The sequence below is a fragment of the Bos grunniens genome, chromosome 12, assembly GCF_055505025.1.
Source record: "Bos grunniens cultivar Pamir isolate PY7600 chromosome 12, Bosgru_T2T1.0, whole genome shotgun sequence".
In the NCBI taxonomy this organism is placed as follows: Eukaryota; Metazoa; Chordata; class Mammalia; order Artiodactyla; family Bovidae; genus Bos; species Bos grunniens.
Genome location: NC_141176.1, coordinates 66,107,267 through 66,131,079, shown reverse-complemented (window position 1 = coordinate 66,131,079; position 23,813 = coordinate 66,107,267). Strand labels below are relative to the sequence as shown.

At 39.9% G+C, this 23,813-nt stretch overlaps 1 protein-coding gene across 11 annotated transcripts in view; it reads right to left on the bottom strand.

Moving 5' to 3' along the window:
* The window catches only part of GPC5 (glypican 5), a 1,583,243-nt gene that overhangs the window by 1,486,098 nt on the left and 73,332 nt on the right, over positions 1-23,813 (bottom strand). The gene's annotated exons all lie outside the window — the stretch shown is intronic.

The window sequence follows — 23,813 nt, the reverse complement described above, 5'->3', positions numbered from 1 at the left end:
AGACAAGATGCCATGATCTTAGTTTTCTGAATGTTGAGCTTTAAACCAACTTTTTCACTCTCCTCTTTCACTTTCATCAAGAGGCTCTTTAGTTCTTCTTTCTGCCATAAGGGTGGTGTCATCTGCCTATCTGAGGTTATTGATATTTCTCCTGGCAATCTTGATTCCAACTTGTGCTTCATCCAGCTCAGCGTTTCTCATGATGTACTCTGCATATAAACAGGGTGACAATATACAGCCTTCATGCACTCCTTTTCCTAATTGGAACCAGTCTGTTGTTCCATGTCCAATTTTAACTGTTGCTTCTTGACCTGCATACAGGTTTCTCAGGAAGCAGGTCAGGTGGTCCAGTATTCCCATCTCTTTCAGAATTTTCCACAGTTTTTGGTGATCCACACAGTCAAAGGCTTTGCATAGTCAATAAACCAGAAGAAGATGCTTTTCTGGAACTCTCTTGCTTTTTCGAAAATCCAGTGGACGTTGGCAATTTGATCTCTGGTTCCTCTGCCTTTTCTAAATCTATCTTGAACATTTGTAAGTTCACAGTTCACATACTGTTGAAGCCTAGCTTGGAGAATTTTGAGCATTACTTTATTAGAGTGTGAGATGAGTGCAATTGTGCTGCAGTTTGAGCATTCTTAGGCATTACCTCTCTTTTGGATTGGAATGAAAACTGACCTTTTCCAGTCCTGTGGCCACTGCTGAGTTTTCCAAATATGCTGCACATATTGAATGCAGCACTTTCACAGCATCATCTTTTAGGATTTGAAACAGCTCAAGTAGAATTCCGTCACCTCCACTAGCTTTGTTCGTAGTGAGGCTTCCTAAGGCCTACTTGACTTCACATTCCAGGATGTCTGGCTCTAGGTGAATGATCATACCATCGTGATTATCTGGGTCATGTAGATCTTTTTTGTATAGTTTTTCTGTGTATTCTTGCCATGTCTTCTTAATATCTTCTGCTTCTGTTAGGTCCATACAATTTCTGTCCTTTATTGTGCCCTTCTTTGCATGAAATGTTCCCTTGGTATCTCTGATTTTCTTGAAGAGATCTCTAGTCTTTCCCATTCTACTGTTTTCCTCTATTTCTTTGCATTGATCACTGAGGAAGGGTTTCTTATCTCTCCTTGCTATTCTTTGGAGGTTTGCATTCAAATGGGTATAACTTTCCTTTTCGCCTTTGCCTTTTGCTTCTCTTCTTTTCACAGCTATTAGTAAGACCTCCTCAGACAACCATTTTGCTTTTTTGCATTTCTTTTTCTTAGAAATGGTCTTGATCACTGCCTCCTGTACAGTGTCATGAACCTCCGTCCATAGTTCTTCAGGCATTCTGTCTATAACATCAAGTCCCTTAAATCTATTTCTCACTTCCACTGTATAATCATAAGGGATTTGATTTAAGTCATACCTGAATGGTCTAGTGGTTTTCCCTACTTTATTCAATTTAAGTCTGAATTTGGCAATAAGGAGTTCATGATCTGAGTCACAGTCAGTTCCTGGTCTTGTTTTTGCTGACCATTAAAGCTTCTCCATCTTTGGCTGCAAAGAATATAATCAATCTGATTTTGCTGTTGACCATCTGGTGATGTCCATGTGTAAAGTCTTCCCTTGTGTTATTGGAAGAAGGTATTTGCTATGACCACTGCATTCTCTTGGCAAATTCTATTAGCCTTTACCCTGCTTTATTTTGTACTCCAAGGCCAAATTTGCCTGTTACTCCAGGTATTTCCTGACTTCATACTTTTGCATTCCCATCCGCTATAATGAAAAGGAAATCTTTTTGGGGGTGTTAGTTTCAGAAGATCTTGTAGGTCTTCATGGAACTATTCAACTTCAGCTTCTTCAGCGTTACTGTTTGGGGCATAGACTTGGATTACTGTGATACTGAATAGTTTGCCTTGGAAACAAACAGAGATCATTCTGTCATTTCAGAATTGCATCCAATAGTGCATTTCGGACTCTTGTTGACCATGATGGCTACTGCATTTCTTGTAAGGGATTCTTGCCCACAGTAGTAGATATAATGGTCATCTTAGTTAAATTCACCCATTCCAGTCCATTTTAGTTTGCTGATTCCTAAAATGTTGACATTCACTCTTGCCATCTCCTGTTTGACCACTTCCAATTTGCCTTATTAAAAAGCAGAGACATTACTTTGCCAACAAAGGTCCATCTAGTGAAGGCTATGGTTTTTTCAGTGGTCGTGTATGGATGTGAGAGTTGAACTATAAAGAAAGCTGAGTGCTGAAGAATTGATGCTTTTGAACTGTGGTGTTGGAGAAGACTCTTGAGAGTCCCTTGGACTGCAAGGAGATCCAACCAGTCCATCCTAAAGGAGATCAGCCCTGGGTGTTCTTTGGAAGGACTGATGTTGAAGCTGAAACTCCAATACTTTGGCCACCTGATGCGAAGAGCTGACTCACTGGAAAAGACCCTGATGCTGGGAAAGATTGAGGGCAGGAGAAGGAGGGGACAACAGAGAATAAGATGGTTGCATGGCATCACTGACTCAATGGACATGGGTTTGGGTGAACTCTGGGAGTTGGTAATGGACAGGGAGGCCTGGCATGCTGCAGTTCATGGGGTCGCAAAGAGTCGGACATGACTGAGTGACTGAACTGAACTGAACTGAACCGAATTTGCCTTAATTCATGAACCTAACATTCCAGGTTCCTATGCAAAATTGCTCTTACAGCATTGGACTTTTTTCTATCACCAGTCACATCCACAACTGGGTGTTGTTTTTACTTTCTCTCCATTTCTTCATTCTTTCTGGAGTTAGTTCTCCACTGATCTCCAATAGCATATTGGGCACCTACCGACCTGGGGAGTTTATCTTTCAGTATCGTATCTTTTTGCCTTTTCATACTGTCCATGGGGTTCTCAAGGCAAAAATACTCAAGTGGTTTGCCATTCCCTTCTCTAGTGGACCACATTTTGTTCACTAAAATGTTAACATCAAAAAAATATTAAAGAAATGCTAATGTCAAAATAAACAGTTATGTTATAATAAAAGCAAAGAGAACGATGTAAACTATTGCTGATGCAGTTTAGTCACTGCATTGTATTCGACTCTTTTGAGACCCCATGGACTATAGCCCACCAGGTTCCTTTTTCCATGGACTTCTCCAGGCAAGAATACTGGAGTAGGTAGCCAATTCCCTTCTTTAGGGGATCTTCCCAACCCAGGAATCAAACCCAAGTCCCCTGCATTGGCAGGTGGATTCTTTACCACTAAGCCACCAGGATAGTAAGATCTAAATAATGCCAGAAAAGGGTAATAGATGGAGTAGTCACCAGAGGGTTCAGAAATTTATGTCTAAATAGCAGAATTACAAGTTATTTTTATGGGTTGTTTGTTTGTTTGTTTCATTGTTTATTTAGTAAATTCCTACCATAAGCATGCTTTAAAAAGAAGAAATGTTTACATCTCAGAACTAAGTGCTCATAGTAGTCTGTTTCCCTTTTCTTCCAGATTTCTATAGGACATACTAGTGTCCAGAACCACAGGTTAGCAAAACTCCTGGTTTACTTAGAACTAAGAGATTTCTCAAGATGCAGGTATTTCATTGCTAAAACTAGGACAGCCCTGAGCAAACTGATTGCTGGTCACCCTACAACTAGAACTGTTAATGCAAATATAAGAAAACATGGAAAATTGAGTTGAACATTGGATTATATTCTTCTAAATATGTCAAAACAATAAAAATCTGTTAACTCTGCACAGAAAAAAAGTCACTGGAGAGCATCAGGCAGATGAAAAGCTTACATATTAAAATAAAAATTGAGGGAAACAGGAAATAACTTATTCCCATTTCCACTTTATAGATTAAATTTATATCTTTAAAATTATCGCCATTAATATCATCAAACACAATTCCAAAATGGTTGCCTGCATTCCAGACAGAGCAATATTTCCAGGTTTTTACCTTCAACTCTTCAACACAGTGCTTAATTATATGCTATTTAATGAAGAATGGTATTGATTTTTATGAACTAATTTGTGCAGATTAATGTGTACATAGTTATGAAATGACTGCATGCTGCAATTATAAAATCAAGCTAAATGCAATAAATATATGAATTTAGAGCATGAAGGGAAGAAAGAAATATTTAAAACAACTAAAAAATTATTGTGTCATCTTTTCTAAAGGAATTAGAACAAGTAGAGAAATGATGAGCCATTATTCAGAGAATAGCACAGGAACTAACAAAGTTGCCAGGCCAGACTAATTTGATGGCCTTTTTTTTCCTTTATAGCAGAGAATTTGCTGGTTGAAACAAACAAAAAAAAAGATCAGAAGCATAAACTATATCTGACTTCAGTAAGATATCTGACACATAATAACCCACAGAAAGATTTTAAATCAGGTTTGTTTGGACAGAAATACGATTAAAAATGACTCAAAGCTAGATCTATGTATAAAACTGTAAGGTGTAATTATAAATGGCCATACATCTTTCTTAGTAGTTATAGCAAGTATTGTTTCATAAAGGGCCATTATTGGTTTTAAATATCTTTAAAAAAAACCCTAGAGGACAGAAAAAATACATTAAATGTTTATATATATAAAACATATATATACGTTATATATGTATGAAGAAAACAAGCAGAGAAGCAGTAAGTATGTAAGAAAAAGGGAGAGAAAAGGATAAATAAAACTGATTATTAAGGAAATTTAGAACCAGAAGACCCAACTTAGAGAACATAGCAGTTACTAAGTATTCCTAGAATGCATATGCTGATAGTTTGTAATTTTAGTTTCAAGTTTGCATTTTTATTCCTTTACAGAATACAACTTTAAGAATTGGTTCTTACTATTAACACTGTGTTTCCTATTCACATTATTATTCTCCATTTAGATTTAGCTGAAAAAGATTACGAGTCATTTATTACCAGTGTTTCTTTGTTTTCCCACTTCGGAAGGGAGTGTGGGGGAACACAATTTTAAATAGAGAAGTCAGAGAAGACTGTCTCCCCTTTTCTCTCCTCAGATCCCTGCAGTCTGTCTTTTTAAGATTTTTTTCTGAAGTGGAACATTTCCTGGTTGGGGAGCTAAGATCCCACATGCCTCATGGCCAAAAAAAAAAAAAAAGAACATAAACAATAGAAGCAATATTGTAACAAATTAAATAAAGACTTTTAAAATGCTCCACTTCAGAGAAAAAATCTTGAAAAAAAAAAAGACTGCAGGCAGGGATCTGAGGAGAGAAAAGGGGAGAAGTCAACAGAGCATAAGACTCTCAAAAATAATGATGGCTTGCACTAATCTATTAGCAGTGGGAGGGATAAGACAAAGTCAAATGGCAGATTTTGACTAGAGCCAAGAACGTATGTACAGTTTAGGTAGAGGTGTGAGAGAAAGAACAGAATTAAGGATTACTCTAGAACATAATTTCCATTATCTAAGAGAGGGAAAATTTTGGGAAGCAACTTGGGGAGTAAGATCGGGAGCTCAGCTCAGAGTGTGAGATACCTCTTAGACATTCAAGTGGTAATGTCAAGGATTCAGTTGGACACAGGAGTCAGCAGTTCAGGACAGAAGTTCAGGATGAAGAGAGCAATTTCAATATTGAAACACATGATTTGGCTTCCACTGGTAGTTCAGATGGTAAAGAATCTGCCTACAGTGCAGGAGACCCAGGTTCAATCTCTGGGTCAGGAAGATCCCCTGGAGAAGGGAATGGCATCCCACTCCAATATTCTTGTCTGGGAAAACCCATGGACAGAGGACCCAGGCGGGCTACAGTTCATGGGGTCACAAAGAGTTGGACACAACTGAATGGCTAACACTTGCATTTGCACCCTAAAAAGTGAGTAGACATGGAAAGAGGAGGAGAAATAAGGACTTACCCTTGGTGCAATTTAGAGATAACATTGCAAGAGATGAGGAGGAACCAGCAAAGGAGACAAAGGAAGGTCAGCCAGGCAGGAAGAGAAGAGAAAAAACAAGAAAAGGTGCTGGAAGACAAGTAAGAAAAGAAATTTCAAAGAGAAGGGAGTAATCACCCTGTCATGTGCTGCTGACAAGTCATTTAAGATGAAGACAGAAAAATGAAGTTATCAATGCATTCAACAATGTGGATATCGTTGGGGATGTTGATAAGAAGTGTTTCCTTTAAGTGGCACAGGTGAAAGTCTGTTGCAATATGGATTCAAAAGAGAGTAGAATGGAGAGAAATGAAGGATGCAGACAGTCTTTTTAAAGATATCTTGCAAAGGTTGGTGGGGTGGGTGGCAGGGGGCGAATCTTTATAAAAGATATTTTAATGGGAGAAATAAGAACCTGTTAGTATACTGATAGGTCTAAGAGAGGGGAAAAAAAATGGTGCAAAAAAGAAATGGAATATGACAAAGTAAAAGAAGAAATTGTGAGAGAGTGACTATAATGGCTGAAAATCTGCTTAGATAAGGGGAAGCATGAGGGCTGAGAGCAATGGTGAAAGGAGGGTTGGATCAACGATGTCAAGGAATTAAGAAGTTATTCACAAAAGAAGGGGATTCCCTGGTGGTTTAGACAGTAAAGAGTCTGCCTGCAATGCAGGAAACCTGAGATCAATGCTTGGGATGGGAAGATGCCCTGGAGATAGAAATGGCAACCCACTCTAGTATTCTTGCCTGGATAATCCCATGGACTGAGAAGCATGGTGGGCTATAGTCCATAGGGTGGCAACGAGTCGGACATGACTGAGTGACTTCACGTTCACTTTTCACAAAAGAAGCATCTGGGGAAAATAGCAGGTGGTGATCATAAGAGATGCAATACTTGAATCTGAAATTTTGAAATCATCATAGTTATTTGTAATAAGGACCGGGTTTATGTCCGTGGAGTGAATGGTTGAGAGAACACAGAGCCAAAGATCACTGGATGAAAGGACACTCAGTAGCCAAAAGGTTAGCATATTGGAAGTTATTTAAATCACCAAAACTTATGATCACCAAGAAGTAGTGTCTGGAAACAATGACAATGAACCAGAGCTTTCAATTTTCAAACAATGAGAAAAGATACATCAAATATTATTCTTCATGGGACTTCCCAACAAAGAAAGTATCAGTCACTCAGTCGTATTTGGAACTCTTTGCAACCCCATGGACTGTATCCCGCTAGGCTCCTCTGTCCATGAGATTCCCCAGGTTAGAATACTGGATTGGGGTGCCATGCCCTCCTCCAAGGAATCTTCCTGACCCAGGAATTGAACCCAGGTCTCTTACACTGGAGGCAGATTCTTTACCATCTGAGTCACCAGGGAAGCCTCCCCCAACCAACCTAAGTGGGGCAGAAGTAAATATACAAATTTAATGTAATATAAATGACATAAGTGCTAAAGTACAAAGATGAACCAAGTCACATGGGATAAGGAGGAATTGATCGTTAGGTACTCAACACGCAATGATTGAAAAAATGAATGAACAAATGAACTGTGGGTTTGGCGAATGGAGGAGGTTGAATAGTGGTCTCTGTAAAGACATGTCCACCTAGAACTTGTGAAAGCGACCTTATTTGGGGGGAAAGGGTCTTTGAAGAACATCCTGGATCATTCAATTGGCCCTAAATGCAATGACTTATAGGAGACAGAAGAGGCAAAGACACTAAGGCACACAACATGTGACAAGGAGGCAGAGACTGGAGTTATGCAGTTACAAGCCAAGAAGCACCTGGAGCAACCAGAAGAAATAGAATCTCTTGAGAGTACAGCCCTATTGACATTTTGAATTTGGATTCTGGCCTCTGAAATTGTGAGAAAATAAATTTCTGTTAGGTTAAGCTGCTCAGTTTATAATAATTTGTTGCAGAAATGAATACAGCGATGAAAACCTGACAGGAACATTTGAACTGAATCTTGAAAGAAGAGAAGTTTGAAAAGGTGAGAAGTTTGAAAAGTTAAGAAGTTACAGTGAGTAATGAAATATTATTCTAACTAGTATGTGCAAAGGCAAGGAATAATGAAGGCACAAGCACATTTCAGGAAAAGTGGAAAGCTCAGGGCAGCAGGCCACTGTTTTAGAATGTAAAACTAGGTTCCATGGCCCATAAGTTTTCACCGTGTCTCCTGCGTTGGCAGGCTAATTCTTTACCACTGAGCCACCAGGGAAGCTCATGATGTCTCCTTTAAGACTTAGCAAAAAGGACTCTTACATTAATGGCTATAACTCGCAAAAAAGAGGAATCCCCAAACTTTGGAGTTATATTAGACCATACTGCTGCTAAGTCACTTCAGTCGTGTCCAACTCTGTGTGACCCCATAGACGGCAGCCCACCAGGCTCCGCCGTCCCTAGGATTCTCCAGGCAAGAACACTGGAGTGGGTTGCCATTTCCTTCTCCAACGCATGAAACTGAAAAGTGAAAGTGAAGTTGCTGAGTTGTATCTGACTCTTTGCGACCCCATGGACTGCAGCCTACCAGGCTCCTCCATCCATGGGATTTTCCAGGCAAGAGTATTAGACCATAGATCTATGTTAAAACAAATTCCTTTGAATCTTTTATTGCTGTGTCTCAATTCAGTAACTACACTACAGGACAATACTAACTGGTCTAAATAAAAATTATTATTGTGATTATAACAAACACAATCAGAAGGTGACTTCAGTTCAGCTACAATCAATCCTAGATGTGGTTTTCTAATTGGAGCAAATTCATAGTGCTCCCAGTATTTTATACGGCAAACTTTTTCTCCATCCTCATATACAGGAATCATGAAAAATAGCTGTCAATTACTTGAAAGAGAGCAGTATTTCTCCGACCTTAGGGCACCATGTAGATCTATTACATCCATGTTGCCATGCTGGTAAGATCAAAGAGCAGAAAGGAGCTTGGCAGCGGTAGAGATAAATCCCTGGGAATTAAGGAGTTTCCCATTTCCATGAACTCCCTGTGCTCAAATTATATAAGGCAGTGCTTTCCTTACTGCGTACAAATCACCTGCTGTTGTTCAGTTACTAAGTCATGACTCTTTATGACTCCATGGACTACAGCACACCACGCTTTCCTGTTCTTCACTATTTCCTGGAGTTTGTTCAAACTCATGTCCATTGAGTCAGTGATACTCTCAAACCATCTCATCCTCTGATGCCCCCTTCTCCTCCCACCTTCAATCTTTCCCAGTATCAGAGTCTTTTCCAACAGCTCGACTCTTCACATCAGGTGGCCAAAGGATTATAGTTTCAGCTTCAGCAACAGTCCTTCCAGTGAATATTCAGGGTTGATTTCTTTTAGGAATGATTGGTGTGATCTTCCTGAAGTCCAGGGAACTCTCGAGTCTTCTCCAGCACCACAATTCAAAGGAATCAGTTCTTCAGCGCTTAGCCTTCTTTACAGTCCAACTCTCCCATCCATACATGACTACTGGAAAAACCATAGCTTCGACTCTACTGACCTTTGTCAGCAAAGTGATATCTCCACATTTTAAAATGCTGTCTATGTTTGTCATAGCTTTTCTTCCAAGCAGCAAGTGTCTTTTAATTTCATGGCTATAGTCACTGTCCACAGTGATTTTGGAGCCCAAAATCATAAAACCTGTCACTGTTTCCACTTTTTCCCCTTCTATTTGCCATGAAGTGATAGGACCAGATGCCATGATCTTAGTTTTTTGAATGTTGAGTTTTAAGCCAGCTTTTTCACTCTCCTCTTTCACCCTCATCAAGAGGTTCTTTAGTTCCCCAAATCACCTGATCATATTATTAAAACACAGATTCTGATGCAGTAGCCTGGAGTGGATTCTGATATCTGCATTCCTAACAATTTCCTAAATGATACATTGTTAGTTCTTATGTCACACTTTGAGAAGCAAAGCTGACATGGGATATTTCTTCCAGAATGAGTTAGTCTTGCCATAGAGTCATAGCAACAGATGAGCTCTCGGATTTTGGATATTCTGCTCTCTTAGCCTTCTACTGTGTCCTTTAAGAGGTTATCAAACTTGAGGCAGGTATATAACCAAAGAGAGGTCTCGAGCTGACCCAGGTTCCAGGACAAAATGATTTTGCCTTTTAGGCCTGGATGATGTATGAAGTTTATGGCAAACCCTAACAGGAGAAATTAGAAGAGGTACTTGGGGTTTAGAATTAATTAAGGCCAAGTATCCTTCAGTAGATATTATCTTTTGGTTTAATATTTGGCCCCAATGTTGGACATCAGATAACCAAACACTCAACCCAGGCCACCATCATAAACTAGGTGCTTTCAGATCAACTTAGCTGTAAAGTCAGAGCTACTCAGTAGCTTTCTATAATTAAGTAAAAGTGGTTTATGCAATCAAGCCTGAAAGAGCCCCCAAAGGCATGAGTAAGTTGTAAGAGGCTGTTCACATCACCAGCAACATGACTCCAGCATTATGCTGGCACAAGCCAAAATCATATTTTAGGATTATAGTATCATCTCAGTATCATCTCAGAGATGATACTGAAGAAAAATGAAGAAGGTAAATAATCTCTGTTGCAAAACTTTGAGTAGTCACCTAAGACTTTCCACTTTGCCTGCAAGGAACAACAGGTTGGAGTCAGGAGAGTCAGGATTTACATAAGATGCTTAACGTTTGATTAGATACTACAAAGATATTTGGGGACCCAAATACTGCACATGAATGTTCACCAGAAGACAGTCTCTGCAGAAAAGGCTGTTAGTAACCATGTGGCAGGATAATGCACTGAGGTTATTTTTCACACTGCAAAGAGAGCAAAGGACAAAGCAAAGGACATGTGCTTAATGACTTAGGAAGAAAGAAGCCATGGTGGTCAGGCACAGACACGGACTATCCCTCGCTAAGGTGCCATCTGTGGTTTCAGGCAGCCACTGGGACTCTTGGGACACGTCCTCCATGGGTAAGGGGAGACTACTGTTTTCTTTCACCTTCTCTTACTGTCATTCATTTTTATAAATATTCAAAACGAGATCACAATGTAACTAGTAATGAAATAAAAATCACCAAGTGATCCTGGACTCAGAGAACAGTCATCTCATGATTTTGAACCACAGTACAGTAGCTGAAGAGGCTGTGGGCTGTCTCCAACAAGGAATGGTTGGTGTAAACACACGTTTGGAGAGTCAAGGGTTAAAGAACACTAAACACAAAATGTGTGACTGTCCAGTTACTCTGGTGGACACATATGTACAGCGTGGTCTTGGCTACTGGCTAGTTAATTTGTCCAATAAAATAGATACTTGATTCAAACTGAGCCCATATGATTCTCTCCCAGAATTTGAATTTAACAAAATTTGAATTTAATAAAAACAGAGACCAGAAGTGGTTGGTGCTATCAAGTTTAGGATGGAGTTCTAAAGAAAATGTCTACAAACTTTGACTAACGAGGTCCTTGACACTGCCTTGTTCTTTTCTTTCTTAAGGCTCAACTCAACATTTTCTCCTAAATTGAGAGCACCTCAAAATTTTTCCAACTGATCCCGCTTTACAACAGTCAGATGTAGTTGTTTACAACCAATAGAAACTATAGACTTGAAAACTATTATGATAGTTTTATGATTTTTATCTATAATTACTATCTATAATAATCTGTAATTAAAAAGCTTTTCCCCCAAGTTGTTCCTCAATTCTAAAATATTCTGTTTTCCATCCTAGCCTGACTTTTCAAGAAAGAGCCTAATGGAATTTCTACTCAATGTGTCGAACTGCAATATTCACTAAGGCTCTAGAGAATTATTTAGAAAGTTTTACAAAAGAGCCTTTTAGGAGTAAATAACAGATCGTCTTGCTGGATTTGGCAATGGATTATAGCAAGTGGTTTTCCTACGCATCCAAGCAATAGCAGCTCAACTATCTCTTACCACACATTGCTCTTTACAGACAGACATGTCTTTGTGGTGAAGGACTTAAAACTGAGTGAAGCCCACAGCAGGAGAAATTTAGAGAACTAATTGATCAGTGTTCTATTTCTCTGTGTACTATAAAAGCGATCATCTGTGTTAGGAGAGATATCCTGTCCATAGTATAGCTATTTCTGGTTCTATACATGAAGGTATTTTTATAGTTTACACAAAAATATATTTCACATCCAAAGTCTGAAATTGTCAAATGTATAAAGACTGTCAGGTTGAAGTAAACAAAACTCCTTTCTTTGACAAAACATCTCTAATACTTTCTGTCTAGAACATCTTTAACTGTGATACGTACACAGCCAACATATACAAAGATACTCCAATTCATAGATTAATATATTAGGATTACAGTCTTCATATAAATAGCCTAAAGTTAAAGTCTAAAGTCTATGAGGAGATCATGGCAACCCACACCAGTGTTCTTGCCTGGAGAATTCCAAGGACAGAGGAGCCTGGAAGGCTATAGTCCACGGGGTCACAAAGAGTTGGACACAACTAAAGTGACTTAGGACACACACACACAAAGTCTAAAGTCTGTTGTTTTTCAGTTGCTGAGTCATGTCTGACTCTTCATAAAACCATGGACTACAGCATGCCAGGCCTCCCTGTCCCTCACTAAAGTCTATCCTCATTTCTAATTCTGCACATTTATACAAGCCAAAATATTTCAGCAGGTATTTATGTTGAAATTTCACCTTCTACTGAGAATGTGAGCCACACACATACATACAAATAGAAATTCTGTTCCATTTCCTCTCACTATGTAATCTAAGTCTATCCTACATATTTACATATATTATAAACTTACATATATTATAAATCCTACATATTTACATATATTATAAACTTACCATTAATCCATATTGGCTGAACTCAGAAAGGTGTGCTGAATTCATAAAATGAAGCCAAACTCTATTTAGTTACAGTGCAGTTAGGTCTTGATTCACCTACATTATTTCATTCTCCACAACCACATACCTGTTCTCCCATTTTAAATGTTACTCCTTTAATGAAAGTTTAGATGCTCTCAAAAGATCTTTTAAAAGATTTGAATTTCAACCTAGTAGTGGTGACTAGTAGTGCTACTATTTCAAGAATTTGGCTTCTAAAAAGTGAAACATTAATTCAAGTGAAGAATAAATGACTTGACCAAAGTCACCATGTTAGTGAGGAAACTCAGTGACCCACATCCAATACTCCTGGTTCATCATATACACACCAGTTACTTTAAGGGAAGAAAAAGGAAATAATTAGCTTAAAATATATTTCTAAGAGGAGAAGGCAATGGCACCCCACTCCAGTACTCTTGCTTGGAAAATCCCATGGACGGAGGAGCCTGGTAGGCTGCAGTCCATGGGGTCGCTGAGGGTCAGACACAACTGAGCAACTTCACTTTCACTTTTCACTTTCATGTATTGGAGAAGGAAATGGCAACCCACTCCAGTGTTCTTGCCTGGAGAATCCCAGGGGGAGCCTGGTGGGCTTCCATCTATGGGGTCGCACACAGTCGGACACAACTGAAGTGACTTAGCAGTAGCAGCATATTTCTAAGAGCATTCAAAAATCCAAGTAAAGGTTTCAAAATACAATCTGTAAGCAATTTAAAAAATAATACATTTAGTAGATTAAAATTTGGATGATAAAATTGCAACAAAAACACTTATTAATAACCAACACTACAAAATGTCCTAATCTAAATCTTAAATGATAATGATTACATTTATTTCTCCTTCATTTTTTCAGCATCAGAAAAAAGTTTAATAAGAAGGAAAAAAACTACTCAGAGAAAAAAGACGAAAAGTGAAATAAAATTTGTAGGAAGTTGCTCACTTTAATAACATTTTAAAGTGATTCTTTGGAGATACAAAATAAATTCATAAATGCAAGCAGCAGTCAAAAGGTCAACCCTTCAAAAGGATACTTGTCTTCTCATTTTAGTGAATTGAGTCCCTTTTATGAAAAGAGTGATGCTAAGCTTCAGGTACAAAGATTCACTTTTTTTTCAAGTTTTAGTGACTTTTTAAAGTATAGATAAATTTAACTGTGGACCAAATTTTTTTAAATGCTCACAAAATGCAATTTTCATATTAAAAATTCCTTTAACAATGAATTAGTCATCTGAATATGAATCTTTTTTCCTTCAAATATTCTCAAGAAATTTTTCTCTATGAAAGAAACATGAATAACATGGAGAGTCTTTTTATGCATCAAAAGACCATCTACTTTCCCACTTCCTTTGTAAAGCAAATGTCTCAAAGAATGTCTCTCTCTCTCATGACCTCTAGTTTGGTACCCAAATCACTGCTATTTAACTTCCAACTGTAATCACCAGCCCCCCTTTTGCTCTGGTTACTGCAGACCTAAAGGCTAAATATAAAACAATGTGCAGCCTCACATCTGGCCTCTCTTTGTTAGTTTCTAGTTTCCTACCTTATCCTTTGAGAATTTGTTCTCACTTCTTGATGCTGCCCTCCCTCGACACTCACCAAGCTCCCCGTATGCCTCACTTTTGCCACCAGCAATCCATGCAACCAGACCTTTACTTTTCCCAATATGTACATTCTTCCTGGACATTTCACCCAAAAAGCTAACTTTATCTTTTGGCTATTCCTCAAATCTGTCTCTCCACTAAAACTTTTCTACTGAACTCCTCTCTAGTGGACAATTTGGTACCTCCTCCAACTACATTCCCCAGAAGCACTTCATGTACACCTATACAAAACAGAACGGATCTTCTCGCCCTAAACTGCTGCCCCATCTTCTTAAATCCCTTCTCTGTCAATTCCCAAAGCCAGAAACCCAAGGACCTCTTGAACTCTTCCTTTTCTCTCAGCAAAGACCTCAGAACACATCTCTGAACCCTGACATTTTTACCTCCTAGATCAGATCAGATCAGATCAGTCGCTCAGTCGTGTCCGACTCTTTGCGACCCCATGAATCGCAGCACGCCAGGCCTCCCTGTCCATCACTATCTTCCAGAGTTCACTGAGACTCACGTCCATCGAGTCAGTGAGGCCATCCAGCCATCTCATCCTCTGTCGTCCCCTTCTCCTCTTGCCCCCAATCCCTCCCAGCATCAGAGTCTTTTCCAATGAGTCAACTCTTCGCATGAGGTGGCCAAAGTACTGGAGTTGCAGCTTTAGCATCATTCCTTCCAAAGAAATCCCAGGGCTGATCTCCTTCAGAATGGACTGGTTGGATCTCCTTGCAGTCCAACAGACTCTCAAGAGTCTTCTCCAACACCACAGTTCCAAAGCATCAATTCTTCGGCGCTCAGCCTTCTTCACAGTCCAACTCTCACATCCATACATCACCACAGGAAAAACCATAGCCTTGACTAGACGAACCTTTGTTGGCAAAGTAATATCTCTGCTTTTGAATATGCTATCTAGGTTGGTCATAACTTTACTTCCAAGTAAGTCATAACTTTCCTTCCATCTTTTAATTTCATGGCTGCAGTCACCATCTGCAGTGATTTTGGAGCCCCAAATAATAAAGTCTGACACTAAGTGGTGGGACCTGATGCCATGATCTTCGTTTTCTGAATGTTGAGCTTTAAGCCAACTTTTTCACTCTCCTCTTTCACTTTCATCAAGAGGCTTTTGAGTTCCTCTTCACTTTCTGCCATAAGTGTGGTGTCATCTGCGTATCTGAGGTTATTGATATTTCTCCCGGCAATCTTGATTCCAGCTTGTTTCTTCCAGTCCAGCATTTCTCATGATGTACTCTGCATATAAGTTAAATAAACAGGGTGACAATATACAGCCTTGATGTACTCCTTTTACTATTTGGAACCAGTCTGTTGTTGCATGTCCAGTTCTAACTGTTGCTTCCTGACCTGCATACAAATTTCTCAAGAGGCAGATCAGGTGGTCTGGTATTCTCATCTCTTTCCAAATTTTCCACAGTTTACTGAGATCCACACAGTCAAAGGCTTTGGCCTAGTCAATAAAGCAGGAATAGATGCTTTTCTGGAACTCTCTTGCTTTTTCAATGATCCAGTGGATGTTGGCAATGTGATCTCTGGTTCCTCTGCCTTTTCTAAAACCAGCTTGAACATCAGGAAGTTCACAGTTCACATATTGCTGAAGCCTGGCTTGGAGAATTTTGAGCATTACTTTACTAGCGTGAGATGAGCGCAATTGTGCGGTAGTTTGAGCATTCTTTGGCATTGCCTTCCTTTGGGATTGGAATGAAAACTGACCTTTTCCAGTCCTGTGGCCACTGCTGAGTTTCCCAAACTTGCTGGCATATTGAGTGCAGCACTTTCACAGAATCATCTTTCAGGATTTTGGAATAGCTCAACTGGAATTCCATCACCTCCACTAGCTTTGTTTGTAGTGATGCTTTCTAAGGCCCATTTGACTTCACATTCCAGGATGTCTGGCTCTAGGTCAGTGATCACACCATCATGATTATCTGGGTTGTGAAGATCTTTTTTGTACAGTTCTTCTGTGTATTCTTGCCATCTCTTCTTAATATCTTCTGCTTCTGTTAGGTCCATACCATTTCTGTCCTTTATCGAGCCCATCTTTGCATGAAATCTTCCTTTGGTATCTCTGATTTTCTTGAAGAGGTCCCTAGTCTTTCCCATTCTGTTGTTTTCCTCTATTTCTTTGCATTGATCGCTGAAGAAGGCTTTCTTATCTCTTCTTGCTATTCTTTGGAACTCTGCATTCAGATGTTTATATCTTTCCTTTTCTTCTTCGCTTTTCGCTTCTCTTCTTTTCACAGCTATTTGTAAGCCTCCCCAGACAACCATTTTGCTTTTTTGCATTTCTTTTCCATGGGGATGGTCTTGATCCCTGTCTCCTGTACAATGTCACGAAACTCATTCCATAGTTCATCAGGCACTCTATCTATCAGATCTAGTCCCTTAAATCTATTTCTCACTTTCACTGTATAATCATAAGGGATTTGATTTAGGTCATACCTGAATGGTCTAGTGGTTTTCCCTACTTTCTTCAATTTAAGTCTGTATTTGGCAATAAGGAGTTCATGGTCTGAGCCACAGTCAGCTCCTGGTCTTGTTTTTGCTGACTGTATAGAGCTTCTCCATCTTTGGCTGCAAAGAATATAATCAATCTGATTTTGGTGTTGACCATCTGGTGATGTCCATGTATAGTCTTCTCTTGTGTTGTTGGAAGAGGGTATTTGTTATGACCAGTGCATTTTGTTGGCAAAACTCTATAAACTTCATTCCTTATTCCAAGGCCAAATTTGCCTGTTACTCCAGGTGTTTCTTGACTTCCTACTTTTGCATTCCAGTCCCCTATAATGAAAAGGACATCTTTTTTGGGTGTTAGTTCTAAAATGTCTTGTAGGTCTTCATAGAACCATTCAACTTCAGCTTCTTCAGCATTACTGGTTGGGGCATAGACTTGGATTACTGTGATATTGAATGGTTTGCCTTGGAAACGAACAGAGATTATTCTGTCGTTTTTGAGATTGCATCCAAGTACTGGATTTCGGACTCTTTTGTTGACCATGATGGCCACTCCATTTCTTCTGAGGGATTCCTGCCCACATTAGTAGATATAATAGTCATCTGAGTTAAATTCACCTATTCCAGTCCATTTCAGTTCGCTGATTCCTAGAATGTCGACATTCACTCTTGCCATCTCTTATTTGACCACTTCCAATTTGCCTTGATTCATGGACCTAACATTCCAAGTTCCTATGCAATATTGCTCTTTACAGCATCGGACCTTGCTTCTATCACCAGTCACATCCACAGCTGGGTATTCTTTTTGCTTTGGCTCCGTCCCTTCATTCTTTCTGGAGTTATTTCTCCACTGATCTCCAGTAGCATATTGGGCACCTACTGACCTGGGGAATTTCTGTTTCAGTATCCTATCATTTTTCCTTTTCATACTGTTCATGGGCTTCTCAAGGCAAGAATACTGAAGTGGTTTGCCATTGCCTTCTCCAGTGAACCACATTCTGTCAGATCTCTCCACCATGACCTGCCCATCTTGGGTTGCCCCACAGGCATGGCTTAGTTTCATTGAGTTAGACAAGGCTGTGGTCCTGGTGTGATTAGATTGACTAGTTTTCTGTGAGTATGGTTTCAGTGTGTTTGCCCTCTGATGCCCTCTTGCAACACCTACCAACTTACTCGGGTTTCTCTTACCTTGGGCGTGGGGTATCTCTTCACGGCTGCTCCAGCAAAGTGCAGCCATTGCTCCTTACCTTGGACGAGGGGTATCTCCTCACCGCCACCCTTCCTGACCTTCAATGTGGGATAGCTCTTCTAGGCCCTCCTGCACCCGTGCAGCCACAGCTCCTTGGACATGGGGTTGCTCCTCCCGGCCGCCACCCTTGGCCTCGGGCATGGGGGCGTGGTGGCGTGGGGTAGCTCCTCCCGCCCACCGCCCCTGGCCTTGGGCTTAGGGGCGTGGGGTAGCTCCTAAGTCACTCTCAAATAAATCACCTACACTGTCCTATTTTTCATAATGAAATGTTTTACTTACTACTGTGCAAAGCAAGATTTCTTTCCACTGCAGAAAAATTCAAAATAAAGATAATAAAAAGGAAAATTAAAACCATAATCTTCACCCAAAGATAAACATTCTTAATACTTCAGTATATAACTTTCCACATAATTTTCTTGCTTCTATAGCACATTTTCCTGTCATCTATAATCCCCTTTCTAATCCATCCTTCACAGGAGGACAGAGCAATGTTATAAAATTCAAGTATGATTCTGTAATTTCCCTGTTTAAAATTCCTGTGTGTGTGCCTAACATTGCCTTTGGGATTAAAGTTCAGAATCCATAGCTCAGCAAAAGTCACTGTTGACTTTGCCTCTGCCTTCATTTCCAGCCATTTTCTCAACTACATTCCTGGCTTCAACCATCTCCACTGTCTTGCATTCTCTGTCTGTGCTCTCTATATACTATGACCTCTACTCAGTGAGACTCATCGTGTCCCCCCTCATCTGGTTAAATATCATTTGTCCTACTAGTTCATCAAATCCCTCAGTGGTTTGCCTCAGTTATTGTTGAGTAGAATGATCGTGCTCTGTTCTCACCATTCTCACAGTTCCTCGAGCATATCTTTAACAGATCTTATTGTCTACATACTGTAATTGCCTTTTCTGCCCCACTGCTGAAGGAAAACCCAAGGAAAAGGCATTTTATTTATTAGTCTTCAGGAGTATGGTTTAAATCCATATAGTTTGGAATTAAAGAGATCTGGGTTTTACCCCCAAATCTGTTATTTACCTCAATGTTACCCTGGGTAAAGTAGCCTGTCTCAGCCTCAATTTCTCCATCTGTTAAATGAAGAGAGCCCCTAGTTAAGAGATTACAAAACAAGATAAGTCAGTGGTAATCAATAGAGGCGATTCTGCTCCCATGGAGACATCTGGCAACATGAGGAGACATTTTCAGCTATTATCACTGGAGAGGGAAAGATGCTGAGATATCCAGTGGGTAAACACCAATGATGCTTCTACACATCCTACAAGGCACAGGACAGCCCTCTTCCCTGCCCCCAACAAAGGGGACATCAGAATCCCAGTGTCAGCAGCACCGTAGTTGAGAAAGCCGAAGGGCAGTGCAGGTGTGTTTTAGCCTAGCACGTGCCCTGTCAATGCTTGGTGAATGGCAGTGATCGGTCATATCAAAAGACTCCTGTATTTCCAACCTCTTCTAGAATTTTAATTTGCGCTGCTTCATTTATTACATTTTACATGTGGTATATTAGCTCGTTTTTTGTTTTGTTTTTTTGGTTTTTGTTACATACCAGACTGGAAAACAGAAGTTTCTCCATTTATTAAAGTTTTTTTTCTTCCTAGTTTTATGGAAATATAATTGACACACCGTACTGTGTAAGTCTGAGGCTTCCCAGGAGATGCTAGTGGTAAGGAACCACTTCCCACTGCAGGAGACATAAGAGACACGAGTTCGATCCCTGAGTTGGGAAGATCCCCTGGAGGAGGGCATGGCAACCCACCCCAGTATTCTTGCCCAGAGATTCCCATAGACAGAAGAGCCTGGTGGGCTACAGTCCATAGAGTCGCAAAGAGTCAGACTGATTGAAGGACTTAGCTCATACACACACTGTGTAAGTTCAAAGTGTACAATAAGATTTGACTTACAGACACCATGATTGTTACAATCAGTAAGATTGGCTCATTGTTCTGAAGTATTCACTCCCTATAACCCCCAACTGCATGGGAGAAACATACTCCCTCATCATCTGACTTGCTGTGACCAATGGAATATCAACATAAGTGACACTGGGCCGGTTCTGAGCCTTACCTTTAAGGGGCATGGTCTGAGTTCACTTGCTCTCTAACTCCTGCCAATAACCAGAAGAACAGCTTTCCCCTGAGCACTTACTTTCTCCTCATCTGAGCCCCCAAATAAACATGCAGGAAACAGATCTAAGCTCATGTCCACAAGCCGAAGCCTGGAACAGACCTGCGCGGACCCGGCCCACAGTGTGGAGCTAAGCTAAGCTCCATCAAACCGTAACTCATCTGCAGAAGCGCAAGCATGAAATACATGCTGCTGCTCTGAATCTGAGATTCTGTGGTTGCTACTTATACAGGGATAACTGACTGATAAACAATGCCTTTTTATCTTTATTTTTACACACTGCTTCTCACACTAAAAAGAGGAAACACCAAGACATCTTTCTTACTGGAATGGAATCTCTCACAGAGGAACAAACAGTGACAGCCAACTACCACTTACTAAATGCATTTTTTTCACTTCACGTTAAAGCTTATATGCTTATATAGGAAAGGCTTTCATTCTAAAGGAAAGCGAAAGTGTTAGTTGTTCAGTCATGTTCGACTCTTTGTGACCCCATGGACCGCAGTCTGCCAGGCTCCTCTGTCCATGGGGATTCTCCAGGCAAGAATACTGGAGTGGGTTGCCATTCACTTCTTCAGGGGATCTTCTTTACCCAGGGATTGAACCCTTGTCTCTAGCATCTATGTGCATCAGCAGGCAGATTTTTTACCGTTTGAGCTACTGGGGAAAATGGGTCCCAAAAGAGACCAAAATTTGGCTATTTATTAAGAAAGTATTTAGAAAAAGCACAAGAGAGGAAGAGAAGAAACAAAGCGACAGCTGGGATGCATTTTTTGCTACCTCGTGCAATTAGGGAGAGAAGATGTAAATTAAGAGGAACTTTTCTAGACAGGAAACTTAAAGGAACTCTCTCAGAATATCTTGCTACAGTAATCCTCTTTATATTTAATATTCTTTTGCCCTATGTGCTGCTTCTTTGGGTCCTGATTTTCTGTTGTTCATATGTTATAAATTAAGGACATTAATTAGAGGATTGGTATATTACCCTTCCCATTGCCTTCAATGCTAAAAACTTCAGTAGTAATTATTCAATAAGTGGTTTAGCAGTGAAAAATACCTTGTCAATCACATGAATACCCTTACCCTTTTTTTTTTCAGCCTACAAATGACTTGTTAGAAATGGTCATCTCAGAAATGGAGACACAAACACAGAGAACAGATGTGTGGACATGGGGGTGTGCAGAGGAGAGGGCGGGGTGAATGGGAAGGCTAGGACTGACAATTACACTACCACGTGTAAAACGGATAGCCAGTGGGAAACTGGTATATATAGTACAGAGTTCAGCTCGGTGCTCTGTGGTGATCTAGAGGGGTAGGATGGAGGGGTTGGAGGGAGGTCTCAGAGGGAGGGGGTGTATGGATACAAATAGCTGATTCACATTGTTATACAGCAGAAACTAACACAATATTGTAAGGCAATTGTACTTCATTTTTTTTTTTTTTTAAATGGAGAAAAAGAAAAACAAATGGCCACCCTAATTACCTATAAACAACTTTGCCTGTAAGTCAGAAACTGGCACAATTGCTTTCTTATGTTATTTTCATTGTTTACATAACAGTAAACATATGACTCACGCTCTCAAAGGTAGCTGTGAACAGAGACTAAGAAACTGACAGGTTTCAGCACAACTATAAAGGGAAAGCTACTCATGTAATTGCACACGAAAACCTTTATCTCTCATCCGTATATATGAAAGAAAAAAATTGCATGTTACTATTCTACTTTTCTTTCAGATGGATATTGATAAATCAAGTTAATAGGTTAGTTAATATTCTGTAAAGACAAGGAACTGATTTGAGTTAGCGGACAAGCACACTTTTTGGTACCGTATTCTTCCGATATCTTCCAAATGTACACATTGACCAAGGACTCTTGCCAAGAAGAAAACAGATTTATACAGTACAAGATAACACAAAATACCACCATCACAAATGAGTTATTATATAAATTCTTCTGTTGAGAAATTTAGTTTATTTTACTGAAAAATCACATGGGCATGAAGCAAAGCTTTCAACAATGCCTGCCCTACCCACAGCTCACCCCTGGTATCTCAACTTCCAACTTCCCCAAATACATTTCAATTTTAATATAAGCAACACAGTTTTTAGAATGATGGGGAAAACTGCAATATTCTTTCATGCAGAGTGAAGATCCAGTTAACGAGCAATAATTAATCATAACAGCTTGCTTCAAACTACATTCTTGTCAAGAATTATGCAGAGTCTATAAAATTGATAGCCTAGAGAGCTCTCAGAAAAAAGAAAGATTTCTCCATGGTATCCTTGCTCAACTAACACTGCTAAAAGATGAAGCATCTTACCCTGAGAGGAGAGAAATAGCTGTCATAAACAGGTTCCTTACTATTCCTGGAGTATAAATAAAATTTTGAACTGCCTATTTAAGCTCCTTTTCTTTGCTGGTAATATTCTGTTTTGAAGCTTTGTTGATGGATGCCAAACTCTAAGTATCACCTGTGAAGGAGATAAAACTCAAGTTTACAGTGAGGAATATGACTGCGTCATGGCTAAGAAGATTTGGTACAACAATTTTACAACAGCCAGGAAGATATATTCTTGCTTAATATCAAATATATGGAAATAAAAAGAAATATACCAAAGAAATTGCAATTACACTGAAACAAAGTGAACCCCATACTGTACTCCCATGAGGAAGCATTCTTTAACCAACTCTGTTTATATTTCTCCTTCTAATAAAGGCAATCCCTCCACTTCCTGAACCATGCTTCTATTGCTGGGTTGACCCTACTCTATTGTGATTGTTATTGAGTCGATAAGTCGTGTCTGACTCTTTTTCGACCCCATGGATGTAGCCCACCAGGCTCCTCTGTCCATGGGATCTCCCTGACAAGAATACTGGAGTGGGTTGCCATCTCCTCCTCCAGGGGATCTTCCCGACCCAGGGACTGAATGATCGAACCCACGTCTCCTGCATTTGCAGGTGGATTCTTTATTGCTGAGCCACCAGGGAAGCCCCTATTGTGATTACTCATTATTTTCCATAATAGAATATGAGAGTTGGGGAAGAAGGACCAATATCAGTGTGCTCCCTTGTAGTTTTAACACCTTGTATAATCTCAGATCTGAAGAAAATATTCAACAGGTGGTTACACAAATGAATTCTTCAATCTCCCAATTCTTCTCTGTGGTGAGATCAATCATCAAGGCACCTGAAGTCAACCTGCAGGGCACAGTTTCCATTTTACTAAAGAGCAGCAAAACTAAGATTCTTCTCCTTAGGGAGAAGGGATGATATTTTTCAAAGCAGCTTCGGAGAAGGCAATGGCACCCCACTCCAGTACTCTTGCCCGGAAAATCCCATGGATGGAAGAGCCTAGTAGGCTGCAGTCCATGGGGTCCCTAAGAGTCAGACACTTCTGAGCGACTTCACTTTCACTTTTCACTTTCATGCATTGGAGAAGGAAATGGCAACCCACTCCAGTGTTCTTGCCTGGAGAATCCCAAGGACGGGGGAGCCTGGTGGGCTTCCATCTATGGGGTCGCACAGAGTCGGACACGACTGAGGCGACTTAGCAGCAGCAGCTCAAAATATTTTCAGAGATGTTACAGATTCTAAGAAAAGCCACTTAAAATTGGAAGTATTTTAAATATTAGCATTCAGATAGTAAAAATGAA